A 24,382-nucleotide genomic window follows, 5' to 3' on the forward strand; every position below is an offset into this window, starting at 1 on the left:
TACCACAAATGTAATGTGTTCTTCCTTTAATAAATTACATACAGAGCAACATATCTTACATTTTAGTTCTTTCCGACATCCGATTTGGGCAATGTGAAAACGAAATCGTGAAAAAGCACACCATCAGCTCACAAGAGAATGATAATTGATTAAATTTCTAATATCCTCAGTTTCAATTAGCGTTACATGTATACATTTATATGTACCTAAGTTGAAAATAGGTACTAACTGATAGGTATAGGTAAATTATTATCCTCAACTGACATTTTATTATCCTCAAATACGCTAAAGTGTAATACGTCAAACTCTCTCTATCTGTCAAATTCTATGGTGAATGGTAACTATGTTGTCATATCATAATAGGAAATTTACAGTCACATACGACTTTTTGTTTTCGAAAGTCACGGACGTCACGAATTCATCAAACAATTCCCAACGGTTGGCTAGTACGCAATCGCAAGCGTGTAGACATCTCGAAAACCTCAGATCCTTAACAACCTATGCGTAATCGGAGCTTACTTATAGCTGTTTCTTTAGTCCTTGTCTCGCGAATGATAAGTAAGCTTTAAGTAAGCGATTTTAATAATTAATTACTTACAGTACAGCGCCCTTCCGTGTTGAGTAGCTAAATTACATTGGCGTTGGGCGAGCTTTTGTAAGATAATTAAAGAGGATATTTATTAAGTTAAGATTTATAACGCGATTTTAATATCCTAAATCGAATAATATAATACAAAAATCATGAATGAACGTCCTTGGCTTGGAAGGGTTAGGCAAATTAAAAATACATTTCCTCACTTTTTTGACACGTGGCAAACCAAGAACAAGCGTTTTTACCCAGAACGTGCAAGTTGTGGAATGAGCTACCTTCTGAGGTGTTCTGAGGTGTTTCCCTTGCGCTATGAAGTTCTGCGCTATGAAGTTCTGCGCTATGGGGTTCTTTAAGAAGCAGGTATTTAGGATTCTCAAAGGTCGGCAACTCATAGGTGGCTCCTGTGATGTTGCTTATGTCCATGGCCGGCGATGACTGCTCCCCATCAGGCGGCTCGTCCGCTCGTTTACTTCCTATTACATTTAAAAAAAAACGTGTCGAACCAACATGTAGCCAATTTGAAATTGACAGTAGTTAACACGCCGTTATCATGTTTAGAACAGTATTAAATTTCGGTTTATTTATTTCACTTTTAGCAGTAAACGAATCTGCAAGTATTTTTGCGTGGTTCCCAGTGCCTTCAATCAGCCATCAAGTTGTTTTTTGACCGAGCACTCAGGAGCTTGCTAAACGTGTACTCAAATTGACTGTTATCACTCCCAATCAAGCTTTTCCCAAAAATGAGTCACCGGAAAACCTCACGGAAATAGACGTTCGCGACATATCTTACGAGGCGTGGAGAAAATATTTCAGCATGAAACACAATCAAATGATAGACGATATTGTGCTACAAACGGAAATTATTTTAGAAGCGTTCATGCCTGTTGTTGATATTCAGCTGAATACTGTGGAAATGTAAGATATTATAAACGGAACTCAGAAGTTTGACCTGTTGGTGATAGAAGCCTGGAGCGGTATTCGACATGCGTTAAGTGACGTTACGTGTTGAACTTCAGTTGAATGGAAGAAATCGTGTGTTGTCGAATAGGTAAATTTGACATTAGCAATCCACAGTTAGGTGACAACGAAACCAAACCGAACCACGACGAGTTCAGAGCCATTTTAAACCGTATAGTAGTAAGAAAACAAAGTTGATTTTTGTTGAATAATTTTTTCAATGAATGAGTTTTGGTTGTACCAAATGATACTTTCCACGGTTGATGAACAAATGATTCATTCCACTGTTGAACTGATGTTGAAGCCGAAACTGACAGTTGTGCATCTCGAATAGGGCCCCAGTGCTTTTTCGGCTTTGCTAATTGTTGAAGTGCTGACTGTTCGTGTAATCCAATTCAGCCCATTTGGTGCCATCGCTGGACAGTTGTATAAGCTTTTGGCGAACCGTCGCATCCTTTCCTATATCCACTGGATTGTATGCAACTTATTGACGATTTGGGAGAAAACACAGTAGCTTCGTACAACTTGGAGAATGATCAGTTTGAATGAAAGTGTGTTAAACAGGCATTTTAAAATTGATGATATAAGAATGGACAAATTGTTGAAAATAGTAGATTTGCTTTTATTGAATGAACATCCCATGTGGAGTGCTAATCGTCCCGTGCCACCAAAACGTGGTTTACATGGGAGGGATATATCAAAAGCCTAGAAGATAGCTATCCCAAGTAACTTTACAAATGATTTAAATTAAAATCGCTTTCGGAAAAACTAGTGCCTACGCCAATTCTCGGGATTAGTTGCAAGGGCTCCCATGAGCCGTGGCAAAAGCCGGGACAACGCGAGGAACATGATTATTTGTTGGAAGAATATTTTCTCTGAAAGTTTGTGGTTCGCACATGACCCTCTGCCCGTTTAGAATCAGGACAAGTGCCCTGCATGTGGTTACTGCTCTGCAGGGTATTAGCATGACATTAAAGGTTAGACTATTAATGAATGAGCCGTTTTTTCATCGCCAGAACTAGCACAAGTAACTTTTATTTTCGGACCTCATTTCACTGTTTTCTATTAATAAAAAATAAATATTTCTTCTTTATAACTACCTAAACTAACCACTAACTAACCACAGCAAGGTTTATTATTTCAACGATTAGGTACAAGTAAATAATAGTATTAATATCAGACTAACCCTTAAAACTTCTATATTTGGCTAGCATGGTAGTGACGTACCACATATTAGACTAGCTGGTAACGGGCATCAAAAGTAAAAAAAATTGTCAGGCCTCAGGGCTGTTTAAGGGTTTAAAATAATGGTTTATTTATAATAAAAAGCTTTCAGGAACAAAGTTGCGAGCTCGGAAGCACTAAAAACATCACAGAACGATAAAACGTTACAAATCATAATTTCTAAGTTCTATACAAAAGTTTTACACGAGATATCGTACTCGTATCGTATCGTTACCAACTGAAAAGCCGCTGTTTCGTGATATATTGCCTATGCCTCGATTGTAGATAAAACTCGACACAAACTCTACCTCGTATTTCTTGTTTATTTTCACTCTTACCTCGTATTCGTATGAAAAGTGAGAAAGTGACCGATACCACGAGTTCGCTGCTTTGTTTGACATACCCGTTGGTTCATTTAATGGTTTTATTCAATCCCGTTGATGGGCTTCATATTATGATCGCATCGGTTATAAATGGATATAATGGATATTATGGACTGGTTTTTTCGATTAAATATACTTTTAATATTGTCTTCGGTTACCGCGATAGTTACTCATGAAATAAAACTATGAAAACGGATTATATCGCGTATATTGAATTTATAATACATCCCGACGTTTCGAACTCTTTACAGCGTTCGTGGTCAACGGGTGACTATTATAAATTCAATATACGCGATATAATCCGTTTTCATAGTTTTATTTCATAAATATACTTTTGTTGACCGAAGCGTTAGTGTAGGTCTCCGTTTCAGCTTGGGCAAAATACTTTCCATATGTTCCATCCAGATGTTCTCCTCTGCAGGTCGCAATCCTCAACACATTCTCGTGAAAGTTTGTGAGCATATTCCATGATAATTAATGTCATTAACAGGTCTAACATAGCTAAAACGTCGGAAGAAAGGTAAAATAATGTAACTTAATCGCGTTAGACCCATTCGCGTTAACGACATTAATTATGTGTACAAAACGCGAGAGTTTAGTGTTATATAGCATATTCCATGATTAAATAGATTTTTTGTTGGGCCAGTTTTTTTATTTTTATTTAAACAAATAGTCGTATCAATCACTAGAATTTCTTCTTTTTGATTAAATTAATTTCACCACCCCCAAAGCGATCAACTACATCAAACCTACTTAATATTGTATCTTTGTTAGCGAGTAATCTGAAGCAGAAGAGGCAAGTAGATGTAGCTTATTTCGATTTCCGCAAGGCATTCCACTGAGTTGACGGCGATATCTTACTGAGGAAGCTCTGCATGAGCGGGTTTTCAACCGATTTGCTCGAGTTTATGTCGAATTACCTCTCAAACAGACAACAATATGTATGCTATGAGGATTCTAGGTCCACTCCTTTTTTGGTTACTTCGGGCATTGGACAAGGAAGTAATCTCGGGCCTCTCTTATTTCTCATCCTTGGTAACCTTCCGGCAGCAATTAAATTCTCAACGTGCTTGCATTTTGCCGACGATTTAAAATTAGCTCTTCCCATTAAAACTTGTAACGATAGCAAAATGCTACAGTCAGATATAGACGCCGTTCATACCTGGGCACAAAAGAACAGCCTCGGCTTCAATGAGAACAAATGCACCGTGATGTCTTATATGCGAGCGCGCCAACCCTATACACTGCCTATACAAATTGGAGGAAAAACCACTGAAACAAGTCAGTGAAATAAAATATTTAGGTACATGGTTTGATCCTCAGCTCGCTTTTAACCAACATATTGTAAAGACCAAGGTATTGCATTGTAATGAAGCCAGGATGTCTGGGCTGGGATTTGTTATACGGTAGGCAAAAATGTTTACAAACAGGCACGCTATCAGCATTTTGTACAACGCGTTTGTCCGTAGTTAGTAAGCTGGAAACAGCAGCAGTATATACTTATTTTGGAAAGGGTACAAAAACCATATGTACGTTTCTTATACAAAAAGTTATACGGTTACTACCCATAATTATATTCAACTCTTTTTATACTTGGTATGGTAGACTACACATCGCTGTAGGCCCGGAGGAATATTTATCTAATTCAATATTATACGGGGAACACTAACGAATCCTGTCTTACTCTCCCTGGTAGCAATTCGGGTGCCTCAGACTTCCACCAATTTATTACGCGCTCGCAGCCGCGGCTTCTTTGCCGTCCCGCCGGCCAGGACGCGCGCGCTTTATTTTTCCCCATTACATCAAAGCGATGGCGCAATTAAATAGCAACTTAAACAGCTATAGCCAACTTGACATATTTTTCTTCTCTGAATCAATTTCTGACAGCCGTTACCTTGAGTCAATAGTGGCGAAAAGCTCCATACTGTAAATTTACATTGTACATAATATTATACATTTTCTGACATTTTGTTCATATACCTATGTTTTTATTTAATTTCTTGTAATTTATTTTATTGCCCTGTAATTTATTTTAATTTCATGTCTCTTAATTAAGTTCATATCTGCATGGTAAACATAAGAACAGAACACTGATTAGCACGTAAGGTTTAACTGTTAGTGCTAATTTGTAAAATAAACAAATTAATAAATTTCACATTAATATGTAAAACAAGAATTTTGTCTGTTGACGTTTTAGCCCAAATAAATGTTCTACCGACTTCTGCAGATTTGATTCTTCTAACACCCAATGTTTAGGCATTATAAAGCATTAAAGCCAATGTGACACCCCCCCCCGCGCTTTACCCTAGAGCTTAAACTAAACAATATATCTGACGCTGTAAAATATGCACCCACCACATATAAAGGTATTGTAAAGGAGAGTTAGTAGATTATTCCTGCATTATGAAGCAAATAACAATACGAAAGCTGAATACATTTATAAAACATTAAACACGGAAAGGAGAAGCCGGTAAATTCCGATGTTTTCTCGCCTATATTTTAATGATTCTTCAGTAGGCATCTAGAGGGCAACAAGTTGCTCAAACAGGCCATTCGCAAACAATTTCACGGCTTCACCTTGCCGTGGGCCAAATGAAGGAGGATTAACAATTTGCTCTGATTGGCTACGAAAACAGCGATTGAAATGTAAAATTTATTGTTACTTCAGGCGGTAGTTAATCGAGATGGTATAATAATAAAAATTAAAAATGCCTTGGTGCGTAGTAATATTGTATTCTAATAATATCTATAAACACAACAAACATTCCACTCCTGAAAATTTTGATATTTTGATTATTTTGATATTTCCCTAAAAATCAATTGCGACATGACGCCATTTTCTTTGGCGCATAGATTAAATTTCACAGACGTAACACGTAACAATGTTTACAGAACATAATGCACAGTAATGACAATTATTTATCTCGATGTTTTTGTAGTGATTTAAATTTTTACTTCAAGAGTAGGTAACGGGTGTCCCAAAAAGGACGCAAGATTTCTATTTGCCGCCATTTTTGTATTTTAGAGCCGGCAACCCTAAAAAACTATTTGACAGCTGAATGTTTAGGGTTTGTAAAAATGGCGGGTTATACGAAAGATCAACGCGTTTTTATTATTGAACAATATTTCAAAAGTAATGAAAGTTTGGCGGGTACGGTTCGAAAATTCCTAGTCATGTGATCTCTCGATTCGGTGATCAGAATTGGCCCCCTAGATCTTGCGATTTAACGCCTTTAGACTTCTTTTTAGGGTTATTAAAAGTCTAAAGTCTATGCCAATAAGCCCACAGCCACTCATGCTTTAAAAGAGGAAATTCGACGCTGCATCGGAGAAATTCAGCCGCATCTATGCAAAATGGTCATAGAAAATTTTGACAAGAGTGCGTATGTGCCATCAAAGAATAGGAAGACATTTGCCTGACGTATTATTCCACAACTAACCCTATTTTATGTATTTCAAGATTTTATATACAAATGTAATATAACGAAGAAAAAAATGTGTTTTTCGTCAATTTCAAATCTTGCGTCCTTTTTGGGACACCCTTTATATTGTGCTATAAGCGCGACTTGATCAAAATTGTTACGAGACCGAAAAAGAAAGGGTTATTAGACTATTGTTTTTATTTTATTTTTATAATTGCCCGTGTTGCATACGTAAAAAATTTCATCATGCTTGAAAATAAATTATTCATCACCATTCTTGACATCTTGACAGTACGTATATAGGCAGAATATGAACAGTTTTTATAGCAGTTTCTCCTCTATAACATTTTAACTCGCCTCTAAAAAAAAGTCGTCTTTAAAGTTTCTCCTCTAGTCCTCTGGCTAGCTCCTTACTCTTTATCTCAGTGACAGAACGTCAAACGCCGAAAATGGCGGACACAATTTGTTCTCGATAGCCGGTTTAGTACGTAGTCCATTTATGTCAATGGTCTGTAAGTACTAACTACATTTAAAGGCTCACTGCGACCCGAACCTTTGCTTAATAATGACAACATAATATAATAAACTATGACGGAAGAGTTTCAGATTTCAGTATCAGCTACGGATGTCTTGAGGCAGTCGGACTATTAAGGTAGTCTAACGTAGGTACCTAATCGTGAATGTCATAGCCCAACACGTGATCATCCTAATATTATTCTCTTCAAAGCGCTGACAGAATTTCCCCTCAGACGAGTGCGATAATTCTGATCGACCGTGACTCCAATTGTAATAGCAAAACCATAAAATATTTTGCTGAAAATTGTTACTTGTTGTGCTACAAGCGGTAGTAATTTTGATGTTTGTTTATTCATGCCTCATTACCAATTGATTTATTTTTACATACCACGACGGTGGCAATGCGGCTTGCATGATGTTAAGCAGCCACTGCAGCATGGGCGCTTGCAACTCTTGCGGAGTTAAGCACCTAATTAAACATAATTACTATGTATATTGATATATGATGTTGCGATATAACTAATTGTAGGTATGAAGCTGCGTTTCATAAGAAATAATTAGAAATTTATTAAAATTACAATTTAAAACAATATCTATAAGACGAGCTTCTCAAATAATAAGAGATAGCAATAGATGACATTTCACAAAATCATTGCAGGGCACGGCAGTATAATGTATTAAAATTAAAATTACTGAATGTGTATGAGGATGAGTATGACTAAGTTTAATATCGACTCCATAGCTCACTAAGATGCGATGAAAACTCCGATGCCTATAATAGTTACGTAGCTATTAAACTTGTTGTGAACCATAGTTGCAGTAGATACTACATACTACCTACAGACCGCGTAGCCAACACGCCAATCGCTAACGCTCCGTAGTGATCGAAACGCAACTGTCACTGTCGCACTAATTCGGAAGAGTGATAGAGAGACACAAAGCGTTTCGTTGTCGAAGCGATAGCGATTGTCACCTTGGCTAGGCCGGCAGTTGTAGTTGGGTGGTTTTACGGTTTGTAATATATTTTTGCAAAAAATAATTAATAATCTAGATACAGCTACATAAAAAATATCGCAAGAATAAATATAGATAAAAGAAAAACGTACAATCATACAATCAGTTTTATTATCGGCGAAACAAAGTTTTTAACAAGGTAACCCTAACCCTAGGGATGAAAATTACTCCATTTCACGGTATGTTGTAACTAAAATCAAAACGTATACGATTTCTGGTATTATTTTTCAGTAGCGCAAAATTTGGAGTCGTATTTTTTTCGGATTTGTACCAAGCGTCGGGATTCAACGAATGCGCTCGCTTTATTTTTGTTTGCCTACGCCCTTGATTGAATTTCGGCCGCTTTTTTTCGTCGGTGGCAAACAAGCATACGGGCCTCATGATGGTAAGCAGTCACCGTAGCCTATGCACGCCTGCAACATCAGAGATATTACGTTGGTTAGGTTGAATAAAAATTAAGAAATCCAGATTCTAAAGAAACTTGTGGGATGCACTTTTAAGTAACTAACTGACAATTTATTTTTGAAACAACTTAGGTACAACCAAAATAACTGAAGGGTCGGCAACGCGCATGTAATATATCTGGTGTTGCAGGCGTCCATAGGCTACGGTGACTGCTTACCATCAGGCGGGCCGTATGCTTGTTTGCCACCGTCGTGGTATAAAAAAACTGAATGCATAAATACCTACTTGCTGTTCAAGGTGCAAACGGCAACTACCACGACAAATGTACGTACATCTGCATTATACTCGTAAATAATAAATAAACATCTGCATTATACTCGTAAATAATAAATAAACATAACAGAAATTATTTATTTAAGGATAAGGATCATAGACAGTTATAAACTGAAATTGATGTTATATACGGATAAAAATACCAAGGCCTACATTTATATATCACATTGTGTCTAGGTACTATGTAATGGTCCCTAGTTAAATGTATGTACAGCCACGAATGTTAGTTAGTGCCTCAATTGGGATGGCTTAAATCTGAGCATTTCATAGTATAAAGAACCATATTGAACCCAGTTTACTCCATACGGCTTATTGACTCAAAATAAATAAAAACGTAACTATTTAAAGGACATGTTTTTATTTTTGAACTACAAGGCATATAATATCGTTGTTGTCCTTGTCTTATTGCGCATATTACTTCAGTAACGACAACTTAAATAATTTTGAAATGTTATTGTCAAGACCATGAAACCGAACACAGTAAGGAAGCAGGGCTAACCAATAACTTTAGCTAGTTACAATTGCTACCTCTAACATAGTAATAAATAAAGTAACATTTGTGTTTGCGGGTTCGAATAGATCTCTAGTCCGATCGCCATGTTCTCAATAACATTCTAATAAAACACAATCAATGCTAAACCGACCCAGCTCACGATCGACTTGATCCCAATTTGTTCAATAAGGGCCTTTGTAGGGATAATTTTGATACGTTAATCCACCTTGGGACGGACATTTCCTTAAGGATGAATGCAATTAGATTGAGGGTAAAGGAAACAGTGAATTAAGAAATTATATTAGTATTATTACTTACAATTGTTTTATATATTAGTACGATTATATAAATATTATTATCATATATAAGTATCCGAACAAACACGACTTCCTTTTATATATATAGATATGGTATGATGAACACTATAGCTGAATTGAAATATACTTATATCGTTATTCATAAACGCGTTACTGGCCTAAATTAGCTATGAATTGTTTGTCGCTATCTGTCATTTTGACTTATGTATTTGTAAGAAAGGGATAAAACATAATTTAACTAAATCAGGCCCGTAAAGTTTTATAAATTGAAGGGGGTTAGTATTTAACAATGCTACATTTCTTGTAAAAAAAAGCGTCTACCGCATTGAGTGGAGCCGAGACGCATCAAATATGAATGTGATTTTGAGAGCTTCGATGAACTTTGTTGGGTTTGCAGTTCAGTGGTTAAATCTGTAGAATAGACCCAAAAGAGGATTTTAATAAATTCGAAGCTGGTTTCATAAATACCTGATTTCTGTGTAATTGAACTCGGGCCGCCATAAAACTAGGTACCTATCTATGTAATTAAAAAGTACATTATATTTAATTACATAATTTGTAAAAAAATCGGACAAGTGCGAGTCGGACTCGCCCACCGAGGGTTCCGTACTTTTTAGTATTTGTTGTTATAGCCCACGTTCTTTCACTAATACGTGTTAAAATTGTTAAATAACAAACGAAACCGTCAACGCCATCTAAACGAGAAGAGGCCAAAGGCTGTAAAACGTTTTGGCGCCATCTGTTCGAGAATCAAATTTTCTTGATTACCGAGGCACTTTTTTTCCTTACACTGTATCCATCTAATACAGAGTTACATAGTCTCTAGCAAATATTATGCTTGAGGGAACTAAAAAAAAACTATAACCTTACAAAACGTGGTTGTGATTATCTAAACGTACCGTAATTATTTACCTACGCTGTAGTAGGTACTTTAACATAAGACCTCAAGCCATAATGAGGATTAAAACGTGATAAAGCATGCACCCTCACATGCAATCAGTGCCATCTATAATAAGCTGCTTACCTGCTTTGATCAAACAAGGAAAAAAATGTTACAGCAAGTTGGTTGTTAAGCTTGTTTTATATAACATTATCAAGAATACTCGAAAAGGGGTTATTTGAGTACAAGTAATTACCAACCCCAACAATTCTAAAAGGTGCTTAGTTTTTTTTTTGATAAAAAATAATGCAACGCAAGACCAAGTTAACTTTCACAAGATTAACTTTCTTTGCATCTTATTACTTAGTTATTGGTGCAGAAGGAAGAAGTATTTATGTATAAATTTTATTGATGTTGACACTGAACAATCAACATTTTATTAATAGCAAACAAATGATTTTAGTGAACGTGCAAATATCAGTAGGAAACGTTCACAACTTGCAATTTGCAAATCATTCTTTTTTTCATTCCAAGCACGAATTATTAGAAAGGTGTTACCATTTTCCGCAAAAAGTTACAGCGGTAATTTAACTATCTTTGTCTCGATAGGAAAATAGAGAATAAATCTTTACCGAGTTATTTTCCTGTATATAGGTGCCTCTTAAATTAATAATATACATTGTAATCAAACACACAGCTAGTTAAATAAATATTATAATAATTTAAAAGTGTAGGTGTCATTTCTTGCAACTAAAAGTGACACTGTATTGTAACTGTAAGCGATAATATGTATATGCGGTTCTGTTTACAAAATTCTCTTCAAGTTATGCATGACCTTGGCAAATTCTGGTCTAAAATAGAATTATATTTATTTTCCATTATTTACTTTAATATTTTTATGAGCGTTTAACTACCTATGACAGTTTATTAACTAGCGACTTCCATACTACCTACAATGAAAACGGCGATAAAAGCCATTGGGCCACTGGCACTGCGGCAACACGTAATGTGCCTATATATAGGTAAATATAAAGACAACGCTCTTAGGGCGCTAACACGGTGATTGAACACTGGGATTAAGAAGCATTAGCAGTTTTCGGAGATTAACAGCTCTCTAATGGGACATTATAATAGCCGGATCGAAATTTACAGCTTAAGTGGGCGGCAACGCGGCATTGAAAATAATTTAAGTACACGAGCTTAAAAAATAGATCACAAGAAGATAATATATACAGGGTGGCCAAAAATATGTGCATTCCCGTTGCCAAACTTTTACTATGGGACCAACCCCGTAATCGCGAAAAAAAAATTGTCTGTTTCATACATTTTGGCTGGTCTATTTTCTATGGGAGGGTAAATTTTTTGGCCAATCTGTATATTACTCAAGACGTGTTTTTAAATAATGACTACTAAAGGCCCACTGATTATCAGTCCGCCGGACGATATCAGCCTGTCAGTTAGAACAAAAATTTGACAGTTGCGTACAACTGACAGACCGATATCGTTCGGCGGACTGGTAATCGGTGGGCCCCTTTAGAAAGAAAAACAACTGACCCAGGTAAATTAAGGATTTCACCTCGGAATGAGAGATAATAAGCTGAAAACTCGTATACACCTTCATGCGTTCTAAAAGTTATCTTTAAAGTCACAGAAAATCTCGTGTGCACGTCGGAAGGTCAAATGTCATAAAAATCGGCTTTTCGCGGATATCAAAGTTTCTATAGTTCTAATATTGTTTTCGGATGTATGCCCGGATGGGCAAGAATAAAATTGTAGAGCATAAAATTTGCGACGAGTAATGATCAGCTGTTTTCATAATACCTATAGGGCACAGAACGCGCAGCGGTCAGCCAAACGTACTATGATGCAAGGTCCGCTGATAATCTCTGTAAATAATACGTTATTTACAGTTATTTATTCATTGAAATGACATTTTATGGGTCATACACAGATAAAACAAGTTGCCTCTTCTGTGAACGTTAACATCTTAAGTATAAGGAATGATTTTCTGACATAGGTTAATATAAAATAAGTAGGTACCTCTTTTTTCGGGTTTAATAAGAAAATTAAGCTTTACAGCCCTTATCTACAAAAAAGAGGTAGATTTAAGTGCAAAAATTACAAGCAGTTTTTACAAACGTTTACGATATTCGTATGTAACTAAATAATGTAAGTTATCTTCATGCAAACCATTTCTTGATATTGGTTTCAGATTTAGCTACAATTTTGTATACTTATGAAGTATCCCCCTTTTTCGGCTTAATTTGCCTGGGCCAATAGGTACCAGTATTAAATATCTGAGGAATATTATATATAATATTTTATTGTAATATAATGAAAGTATGTCTTTTCCATCACGAAACAATGGTGTTCCGGATCTTTGGAAGGCATGCACGGGGCCGAAGCCAACACGTAGAGGCCCCTTTGACACTTTAATTAAATGTAAGGGGTACAACTTTCTATCCGTCACCCATTGAAGACGAAACTGGAGGACCCGCGCGAAATCACCTTTTCATACAAACGCAGTTCTCATTTTTCTCTCTGGCTTACGTTAACATTATTAAACATAATTTTGACACAATTTGATGTACTTATGGAAATCATGCTGAATAAAAACACGTCTTTACCATAAAATAAACAAGGCAAAGTATGTTATCTTCATACAAATGCACCGCGCGCGACTTGTATGTGTGCGCCTTAAGTATCTTAGCGTCGCCGCACGCACACTCAAATAAAATCTCGACTGGCGCACTGAGAAACGGGTTACCATATCAGCATTTTATTTGCTAAGCAATTGTTCTAGATTCTAGAACATCATAGACAACAACTCCTAATTCAAATTTAAACCTAGAACACTGAATTTGTGGTGGCAGCTTTACCATAGACAACCTAAATAAGATAATAACCTCAACACACCCCCTCAAGAGTAGAACGCTAAGTTATACAGCTTGTAGTAACATAGCAACAAATTAAACAACTAAATTTATAGTAACATAGCAATAAGTTAAACAACTTAAAATTCTAAAATATAATATAATAGCCCTACGACTTAGTCTTGGGATCAGTCTGCCGACCACTATATTACAATTACATAATACAATTATGCATAAACTTATGCATAAATATGTTTTCAATATATGTAATATTAATTCATAAAATATCTATATGATATTTAACTTGTTTACAAAATAAACATGTTTGACATTAGTCATTAGAGTATTTCGTTTACCATAGTCAGGTTTTGCCTTCATAACTCAGTAAGAGCAAGACGCACTTTATTTTTTAAGGATTTGGCAATACATTAGTAAAGAGTATCCATTGTTGAATAGGTACAGCCCTAGAGCACTAAAGGACGGAGCATGCCGCGGTCAAAGTCATCCTTCAGCTTTTTGCTGAGCTCTTAGTGAGAGTGATCGCGACATACGACAGAATAATGAGCATTTTATAACCGTGAGAAGGGGACAAAAAGTAATGTTTGAAAACAGCGATGCAACTAAAGAGTATCCATTGTTGAATAGGTACAGCCCTACAGCACTAAAGGACGGAGCATGCCGCGGTCAAAGTCATCCTTCAGCTTTTTGCTGAGCTCTTAGTGAGAGTGATCGCGACATACGACAGAATAATGAGCATTTTATAACCGTGAGAAGGGGACAAAAAGTAATGTTTGAAAACAGCGATGCAACTAAAGAGTATCCATTGTTGAATAGGTACAGCCCTACAGCACTAAAGGACGGAGCATGCCGCGGTCAAAGTCATCCTTCAGCTTTTTGCTGAGCTCTTAGTGAGAGTGATCGCGATATACGACAGAATAATGAGCATTTTATAACCGTGAGAAGGGGACAAAAAGTAATGTTTGAAAACAGCGATTTAACATGGGAAAATCCGTCACTCTCGCACCATGATAGAAAGAGTCTGAAATTGATATCATATTTTAAACGCTAAACATGCTTAGTGGACGGATTCAGATTACAAGTATTTTATTCCAATTTCATTGTCACGCTGGCACACTGAAATCAAGCACTGAAAACATTTGAAATCAACCTGTTATAATTACTCACGTTTCCAATTATATACCTACTACTTAGTGTACCTACATCAATATGTTGATTGCGTGTGCGTGTACTTATTGATAACTTAATAATCTTAATATTCCCCCTTCATGCAGATACTCGTACATATCGTGCATTTCGCTCGCACTCGCGAGAGGGTCATCTTATTTGATGTATTGTTTATTCCATTTCTATCTGTGAGTCCCTATAATTGACTTTGTATTGTTACCTAAATCTGTATAATGTTTTTGTAGCTGTTGGTACTATATACTAAAAATAAATAAATAAATATAGATATCATTCTGATATCAGTGTACGTTCAAATTGGTCTGTTAGGCACACTTACTCGCTTGATTTCATTACCACGTCGAGCAATCTGACCGTTGGGGTCGGTTCCACGTGTCAATTTAATTAGTTTAAGCATTAATTCTGATCCCAGCTGTAATCTGGTTAAATATTTCCGTAATTTGTTGTGTAATATTGTAATAGAGGTAAATATATATGACGTGGGTATATCGTAATTTTAAGAAAAACAAATTATCTAGGTGTATCTTGTACTTAAATTCACTACTTACGTATTTACTTAAATACTTATTAAACATAATTGTGATCGCCACTCATTCATTCAATCTTATATATTAAATAAAACGCTCACTAAATTAGATTCGTATTGTATGTAAAAATATTGGACATTAATCGTAAACCAGGTTTGGAATGTTTAATAAAAATATTCTCGCTGCACAGACAGCACATATATATTTAGTACAGTTTCCTAGGATATGAATTTCATATTTTTATGGCAGTTATAAAAATTCCTTTCCAAAATTAAAATCTGTAACGTCCCCTTTAGTTTAACATTTCATATTTTTTCGTGCGTTATCGAATTCGTAGTAAGAACGAATCTAACAAATATCTGGGGGCATGGCAGTATCCCCGCCAAGACGAGCAAAGCTAAACGCAAGGGCACTACCTACCTTTTCTCGAAGCACTTCGTCGTTTTTTTTAAACCTCATAACTTGGGTTTGGATTATATCAGATAAACAAAATTCTCGGAATATAATGTCATTAGTGTCATGTCATTATTAAGCATACAAATTTTCAATTACATAGCTCTTATACTTTTGATTTTATTCATATCTAAAAACCCCGATTTCGTCACTCACTCACGCACTGGTGATCATCAAAACCTTTACCGTACGGTACTTCCTGAAATCCTAGGAAGCTGAAATTTGGAATGTAAGATAGTCTTAGTAGACCAACAACAGAAAAATTCGAAACATTGAAATTTTTTGCCCACGAAACCATAAAGCTCGCACTGTCAAAAAGTTATCAGATCTCTTGTAGAGCAAAAACTCTACACCTTAGTCAAATTATGTGGCTTGTCCGTTTCGTTACTACAAGCACTATTGTATAATAAAATATAATGAATAAACTGCCAAGCCACATAATTTGACTAAGGTGTAGAGTTTGTGAAGTTAGGCTTGTAGAGTTAGAAGCTTGGCTCTACAAGAGATCTGATAACTTTTTGACACTGCGAGCTTTATGGTTTCGTCTTGGCAATATTTTACATGAAAATGTTTTTGGTGGGATATTCCTTTCCAAAATTAAAATCTCTGTAACGTCCCCTTTAGTTTAACATTTCATATTTCTTCGTGCGCTATGCGCTATTAAGTTCGTAGTAAGAATGAATTTAACAATTATATTAGTAGCTTATAGCTTTAGCCCGCGTCTTCGTTCGCTGGAATTTGAAATAGGTTTATCGCTACCAAACTTAAATTAACGTATACTACTCTGTAGCTACTAAACTGCATTAACTTTTTTGAACAGTTTGTACTTCAATACAGGGAATAAAAGTAAAAATCACCATAGGTATAGTTTTGATTAGTCGGTAAATAAAAATAAGTTCAGAAAAATAATAATGTCTACCTGTAAGTACTTACCATGGAAAACTAAATTCCAGTAGATAGGAAGAATATACAGGTACACAATCATATTATGCCCCTTACTTAATGGGTCACATATTCTCTTGCGTACCTATGTAATTTAAAATTCCATGAAAAAAATTCGTTCTCGACTCTTTTGGTATGAGGGCGTCGAGAGCGCCCGGTATTAAATCGCTCTCTGTGCGCTTTAAATTTTTCTTTCAATTGAAAATATAAAATTATATTGAAATTATCCTGTATAATTCGAATTAAAATAGAATAAAATAAATTTTAACCCAAAAATCATGATGTACCCTAGATAACTATGTAGGTAATATTAATTCAAAATATAATAAAATCCTGTTCCCATTAGCTGTAAGTATTGTATTGACATGTAAAATATTTACTTATATTTTATCAATAAAAGATTCATTGATTGATCTAGGACGCCGAAGGCGGCCTGCATTTAAGCGCGCGTAGCACGTCCCTATCCACACGTAACCCCACGCGTGGATACGCGTTACCCGGCTACGGAAAAGAAAAGGATCTTAATGGTAAGTAAAAGTCTGACGTAGCCCGACGTAAAGGGGCCCACTGATTACCAGTCCGCCGGACGATATCAGCCTGTCAGTTGATCGGAGTTGTCAACTTTTACATCGGGCTACGTCCGACTTTTACTTATTTACGATTAAGATCCTTCTCTTTTCCGTAGTCGGGTCACGCGTGGATAGAATCCTGAGCGTTTGCGGATTCGAAATCCGTTTTACCAGAGAAATTATCGGGCCGGGAGCAAAAGCTATGTACAAACCTTAAATGTGCTAATTAAGCTCTTTCAATTGATATACAAAACGGCATCATTATTTAATTTTACATGTTTAGTTCATGACTTTATGGCCTCTAGAGCGCGCCATGCTCATTTAAAATGTAACGTCATATGGCCTCTAGAACTAGCGGACAATACAAGACAATTCGAATATCACCTCATTTTTAGTGTTCCGTACCCAAAGGGTAAATAGGGTCCCTATTACTAAGACTCCGCTGTCCGTCTGTCCGTCTGTCCGTCCGTCTGTCCGTCTGTCTGTCACCAGGCTGTATCTTATTAACCGTGATAGCTAGAGAGTTGAAATTTTCACAGATGATGTATTTCTGTTGCCGCTATAACAACAAATACTAAAAAAGCCCGGAACCCTCGGTGCGCGAGTCCGACTCGCACTTGGCCGGTTTTTTAAATTACAATGCGTAGGTAGGTAATTATGAGGGAATAGATGAACACACATAAATACATACACATAAATTAATTTTGTATTAAGCAGAAATGTCTGCACATCCGCATACCCACGTAGGTATGTACAAGGTACAAAGTACCTACGGGTACGCGGGTTTATATATGTTGTAAAAATTAATACAATTTAATTACTTTCTCATAGGATGTGAATAGCACATATAAAATTGCACATTTGTACATTGTTGTATATTTTGTGCAATAAAGTTAAAAAAAAACAACAATTTTTTTTTTGTAAGTTTATTTTTCTCATTAATTTTTATATTTACATAAATAATAATTAACCAACTAACTTAAAAGTGTATTTATATTCATATTCATGTTCATATTAGGCAATTTAGTGATGCATCGCCATACGTGATAGGCCAGTAAAGATACCGGATACTCGGTCGGCGGTGAGGACCTTGATGGGCACTTCGGTGATTGGTCTGCATATCTGGTAAATACTGGTCAATCATAACCCTTTTTTTTTGCTTCCGTAGTAGGGTAATAAATTGTTGAGGATATGACGGTAAAACCTCTCATTTAATATGTTTTAAATGGGTCTCTATTGTTTCAAATATAGTTTGAAATCATAATGTATTGTTTGTCCACATTTTCGTTAGTCATAATTTGGTTTTTCTCAGAAACGTGTAACTTTTCAGGATTGCCATAAAACAAACCTAACCTAACCTAACCCATCTATAGGATAACCTGAGGAAAATCTTGAAAAGTTAACGGTTTCAGAATTATGACTAATGATAATATGACAATCATTACATTATGACTTTCAATAATTATGTCAAACAAAATGACCCAGCTTCGAATCCTTCCTGGCTCCATTTTAAAAGTGACTGAACAAATAATAGCTAACGGGTGCAAATTTATGAGTCGAGATAAAAATGTGACTTCCCAAGCCGCGACAGAGATTAATCTATCCGGGTAATATACGATATGTGTGTGTATGTTGTACAAGTTTTATTAAATTTGGAGATAAAGCAGGGATATAGAGTCTAATACACGGTAATTTGAGAGAGGATTTCACTTATAAATGTTATGTTTGTACCCAAATAATTTGAAGATAATAATGGCGACAATAACACAAAAAACTGATGCCTACCTAGGAAGGCGTTGTGTGGGTGCAGACGAAGTCAATTTCCTAGATAATTTGACATTTACTGCAGCAATGCAGTCTGCAGCAACCCTGTTGCAAGTGATGTAGGTACTGACGAAGTGAGTTACGGATCGGACACCAATCGCTGCAATAATGCGGCAGCAACAACAACAGTATTTCATTTATCAAGGAATTGATAGTGACGTCGTCCGCTTTAACGCTGCAGCAGTAGGTAATGTAAACTAATGTCGCACAGGAAAAAAACAAGGTTTTTCTATGGGTTAGACAAGCTTCATCCCCCTCCTTTCTCCTCATCCAATCCATTACTATATCCTTATTAATTTCATATATATTCTACTTACTGTTATTGATCGAGCGAGCGTGAAAGGCGATAGAAGCGTCTCCGCTTGAGTTCTTGCTTTTGTTCTTTTGTTGGTCCTGCTGTTCTCTCTACAGGTCGCATTTCTCAACCGATTCTAGTAAAATTTTGTGATTAGGTTCTATAATTGCAAAGATTGTTTGTAGGTTTAATTATTGGCATTATTTTTAAATAACGGTCTACGCCTCACAGAACCACTCGTATACTTATATTGCTAAATTATTACCTACCCTGTGTAATAAATCAATTTGGATGAACACACATTAATTTATATACGGTCATGCTTGACTCACGTAAATTATTACGGGTACTGTGGTGGTACAATGCGGATCGTCTAGCTTAATTGATTTGTGATCGAGTGCCTTAGAGAAAATTACCTTCCTTTCTTGTCTTAATAGGAAACAAAACCAACACTGCAGTTAGGGGACATTTCGGTCTCCGGGTCAGTCGTTACTAAGGTCAATATATTAACTGGAGTGAGTACTTTGTTCGGCGGACAATGCAGACTCATCACTCACTCTACCTGATTTCTCCGAGATTTTGACGTAACGAATTTAGTTCAATGCGATATAGTTCTAAATAGTTAACTATCCTGGTATAAATAAGGACCGATTTATTTTCTAGCGCGACCGATCAGGTTAGAATATGTGATTGAGTTGATACATGTATGAGGCTCTTAGCCCATCGTGTACGACCGATATCGTTCTGGTACAGGGACGCCCTACGCCGATCCACGGCCCTTAAACATTGTTATTGGGGGCAATTGACCTCCTTATCGCTGCGAAGCGTTACGTATTCCCATTGTCCAAAGGACCGGTACTTAATAAATTGGGTTCTAGACCCTCCCCCAGTAACCATGGTTCTATATTTATATATATATATATGTTTTCAGATAAAGAGTTTTGGTTTGGCCAAACCAAGGTCGGAGGTCAATTGTAAGACATGACGTGTTTTGGGTACCAAGTTATCGCCGCCGCCACGCCGCTCGGACTAAGTACTTCAGTTTCGCCTTTTAGCGGTCAAATTTAATTCAAATTTAAATAATTGCCTCAATATCCCGTACTCTGCGTCACCACCCAAGTCTCTCTTAAGTACTTAGTATCTGTTACCTATCTGCCCAGTGAATACCTACTCAAGCTCCCGGCTGCTCAACTCCCACTCTGGATCTCGCCTCTGCACTCGTTGATTTAATCAGCATGACGAATAGTACTGCTGTAGCCTAGTGCCAGTACTCATATGGCTTGAAACTTAATAGAGTATCTTGGGCCTAACTCAATTGTTATGTAGCATTAAGTAGGTCAACTACCATTGGCTGTGTCGCCTCTGGCTCACTGCATCCTCAGACCTAAGTCGGAGAGGGCTCTAATTCCCTTCCATGACAATTCAGTTGTTTGGCTTTAGTTTAGTCCCCTTTTCTCATCTAAATTTAGGTAGTAAGGAGTAGTGTATCTAGTAGTGACCAAGTGAAGTAAGTATCGTGACAGAGTTGTATGAGAGCGGGATTTTTAGTACTGGAGATTCGATCAGGCTCATCTCATGAGTTCAGGATAGTATCCGTGGACTGGCTATAATTATACTTAAACGAAGTCTGAGTCTAGCGAATCTCCATTATTAAATACCCGGGGACGGGTCTTAATCTTAGTAATAAAAGAAGGTAGTATCAGTTTAATTATTTTATTTCCAAAATTTTTTAAACTTTTATCTACCCAGACACTTGGGTAATCTAGACTAACACAAACGAAACTGGTTGATTATTTAGACCGTGAATGAATGCAGTGGCATTCATCCGTAGGCCGGACATTCCATTCCTAGCGCCATTCTAATCAAGGGGAAAACGAAATGTCCAAATGAAAAACCCCTTCGGCATCAATCAATATAATATATGTATATACGTGTATATATGTACATCATCGTTATACTAGTGCATGCTTGCAATTTTCTACTCAAAAGAATATTTATTTAATCATTGGTATCACCGAGGTTGAGACACACTGACTTATCATACATTATTCTAGAAAAGCATCTTATCTACAGCGCGTCTAGGTAGTTTCACAGTCAGACCTCAAAGTGGTCCCATTACATTTAAATCTCGCCCATCTCAATATCTACCCGCGAAGAATCCCCCCCGGCCCTGGGACCTCTAACGACTCCCCCGCGACGACAGCAGACTCCCTTATTCCAGATCTCCCGACATAATGCCGCTAGTAAAATGGTAAGTATGATCACCCCCACGACAGCGACTCCAATTTCTATTTGGTTCCACTGCCGGATCCCTTGTTTCTGCCCCGTGGGATAAATGTTGTAAGCTATCAGATAGGTATCCATTTTACCCAATCCGCAGCAAATTGTGAAGCTTTAGCTCTCGATTCTATTACCAAAGCTGTGAAACAACCTGTGACTTACTATACATAAAGTTAGAAATACTTTACCCGGACTCCCGTAGCCCCACTTATTCTCTTAGAATTAGCTCCTCGAAGCCTCTCGAGTCGCATAAACTCCCACCTCAGTGGATCACAAACACTTCTATTTATTTACACTAGTAATGGCACTCCACTCTCCCGCGATGTAAACTTAGCCCACCAATCACTCAGGCTCTCTCTCTGAACGTGACTCGAACCTTTCGCCGGACTTGCTCGACTCGCGCCCAAATTCAGACTGACTTCCAAATCCCGTTCCCTGCTTTGCCTCCCGTTTCAAGAGACTCCTCCCCCTGGAAAGAGAGATGGTACCCCCAAATAAATCTGTCCGGGCTTCATTTTTCGGCCCATGCGTTCACATGCTCGTGATTGGAGGATGACCATTCGATCATCTTAGATCCCGCCCTCCCCAATTCTCAGTAAATGTACCTTTTTTTTCCGCCACAGTTTTTTTCCACAATTTCGCTTCCGTCAACATCTGTTATCAATTCGCATTGACTGGCTATTCCAAAGAATCAATTGTACAACTAAATTTATGTCTTCCCGTCTTTGCCTAATTGCCTTAGCGTCGTGTTGCACCCATTGTTTCTTTCCTCTTAATTCTTTGGGCGTAGTTATTTTAGTGTCAATAAATCGTGAATTGTTTTTGTTTAACTTAATGGCTATAGATTGGGTTTTTGTCTAATTTTCGAACAATTCTGACTAAAATTTACCAACACCCTAACCCTTGTCACGCTTTCTAAAATTTATGACAATACGTTATTGGAAACCATTTCGAGTATAATAAATGGACAGATAAATCCATGTCAACCATCTCACACTCCCCCAAATATATTTTTAAACACCTACCAAGTCGTTTAAGGATATATTTCTCCTTCTACTGTTTCTGTTGACATCGAACCCTTATTCCATTCAAATTCCCACACTAATCCAAATTTTCACACGTCTATCTCAAGTTTCCCACGCCTATCCATTATGTCTCAAGGACGGCAATAAAACCTATCCAACTCAGGTCTCCTTTTTGTTCATACACTCTCAACTCCCCGTGTTTATGACGGTGGTCAACATTCTTTACTTCCCTTTGTTCGCCCTAACCCCCAATAAACCCTATTCTGTTAAGCGTTCCCATAATAGCGGAACAGGTGGATTGCATTGAAATTGCCCTTGACACTGTCAGTATGGGGGTCAATCAGGGTGTATACGTTATTGTACGGAACTGCCCCTATTACGTAAGGTCCCTCATACAGACGCATGAATTTCTTTGTTATTTTTTTGTCGGCGTCGGACTTTGCAAAAGTCTTAAGTTTCACCCGGTCTCCGATTTCGAATTGTACTAGCTTATGGTTCATGTTATAATGAAGTTCTCTACTCTGCGCCGCCTTAACTATGTTCTGTCGCGCCTGTATCCGAATCTGCTCTAACACGTCTCCCTGTAGATTTACCCCCTTCGCTATGGTTTTATCAAAATCGGTCGATAGTAGGGTCCTTGTCCCCCATACTATCTCATTTGGCGAGTACCCTGTCGTAGTATGTGTTACCTGATTGTAGCAATCTTCTATCTCCGGTAATATATCTACCCAAGAACGGTGCGATTTATTGCAATATGTTCTAAATAACCTCCCTAATTCCTTATTAACTCTCTCTGTTGAATTCGGTCGCGGATTTCTAACAGATGTGTGTGTTAATTCGATACCTAATTGGCGAACGCCGTATTCAAAGATTTTTGATGTAAAGTTAGCGCCTCTATCCGAGCATAGTGTCCTAACCTTGACCTGGTTGCAGAATTTTTTTACGCATGTTAGTGTAGACTTCCCGCTCGCCTGTCGTAGTGGATATAGCCTGATCAGTTTACTATAAGCGTCCTGTATTACAAATATGTATTTGAACCCGAAACGACCTGCCGGCAAGGGCCCATAGATGTCACAAAAGACCCGTTCTCCTATCTCGGTAGCTATTACAGTTTTGATCGGTCCCGTGTGTGCCTCTAACGCGTGCTTAGACTCCTGGCAAGCTTCGCAAGCTCTCACAACCCGTCCTATTATGCGCGTCATATTTGAGAAATAGTAACGACGCTTCATTAACGCATTGACCTTGTAACGTCCAAAATGACCTATTTCTTCATGTATGCTAACAATCAAATCCCTCTGCAAGACCTCAGGAACATATAACCTTAATGTGTCCTTGTGTAAGTCTTTCCTATAGAGGACCCCTTCTTTTAACACATAGTATTTTGATTCAGGTGTGCCCGCTGTTTCCATACGCCTGGTTATTTCACTAGCTTCCCTGTCACGGCCTTGAAGGCTGCCTATTTCCTTCCATCTGTCTTGTACTACCCGCCCTAATAGCACCTTGAATAAATTCATTTCGGGCCCTGTAGCCTTGCTAGTCAGTACATCGGTTGTCCCCTTTATGTGTCGAGATAACACATCGGCTACTGTGTTGGATTGCCCCTTTACGTGCTCAACCGTGTAGTCGAATCGCCCTATGTAGTGTACCCAACGTATCATCCGCGCGCTCAGTAATTTACATGTCTGTAGAAATATCAAACTCTTATGATCTGTTCTAATTACTAATCGTGCCCCCCTCAGGTATGTCTCGAACTTCGATAAGCTAAAAATGATAGCCCACAATTCCTGTTCCGTAACCGTCCATTTTTGTTCCGTTTCCGATAAAGCCTTACTACAGAAGCCTATTATCCTTTCCT

At 37.3% G+C, this 24,382-nt stretch overlaps 1 pseudogene; it reads left to right on the forward strand.

The window, feature by feature from the left end:
• Positions 1-1,105: 1,105 nt before the first annotated feature.
• Positions 1,106-2,265, forward strand: LOC134748902 (uncharacterized; annotated as a pseudogene).
• The last annotated feature ends 22,117 nt before the right edge of the window (positions 2,266-24,382 follow it).

The sequence above is a fragment of the Cydia strobilella genome, chromosome 2, assembly GCF_947568885.1.
Source record: "Cydia strobilella chromosome 2, ilCydStro3.1, whole genome shotgun sequence".
Classification (NCBI taxonomy): domain Eukaryota; kingdom Metazoa; phylum Arthropoda; class Insecta; order Lepidoptera; family Tortricidae; genus Cydia; species Cydia strobilella.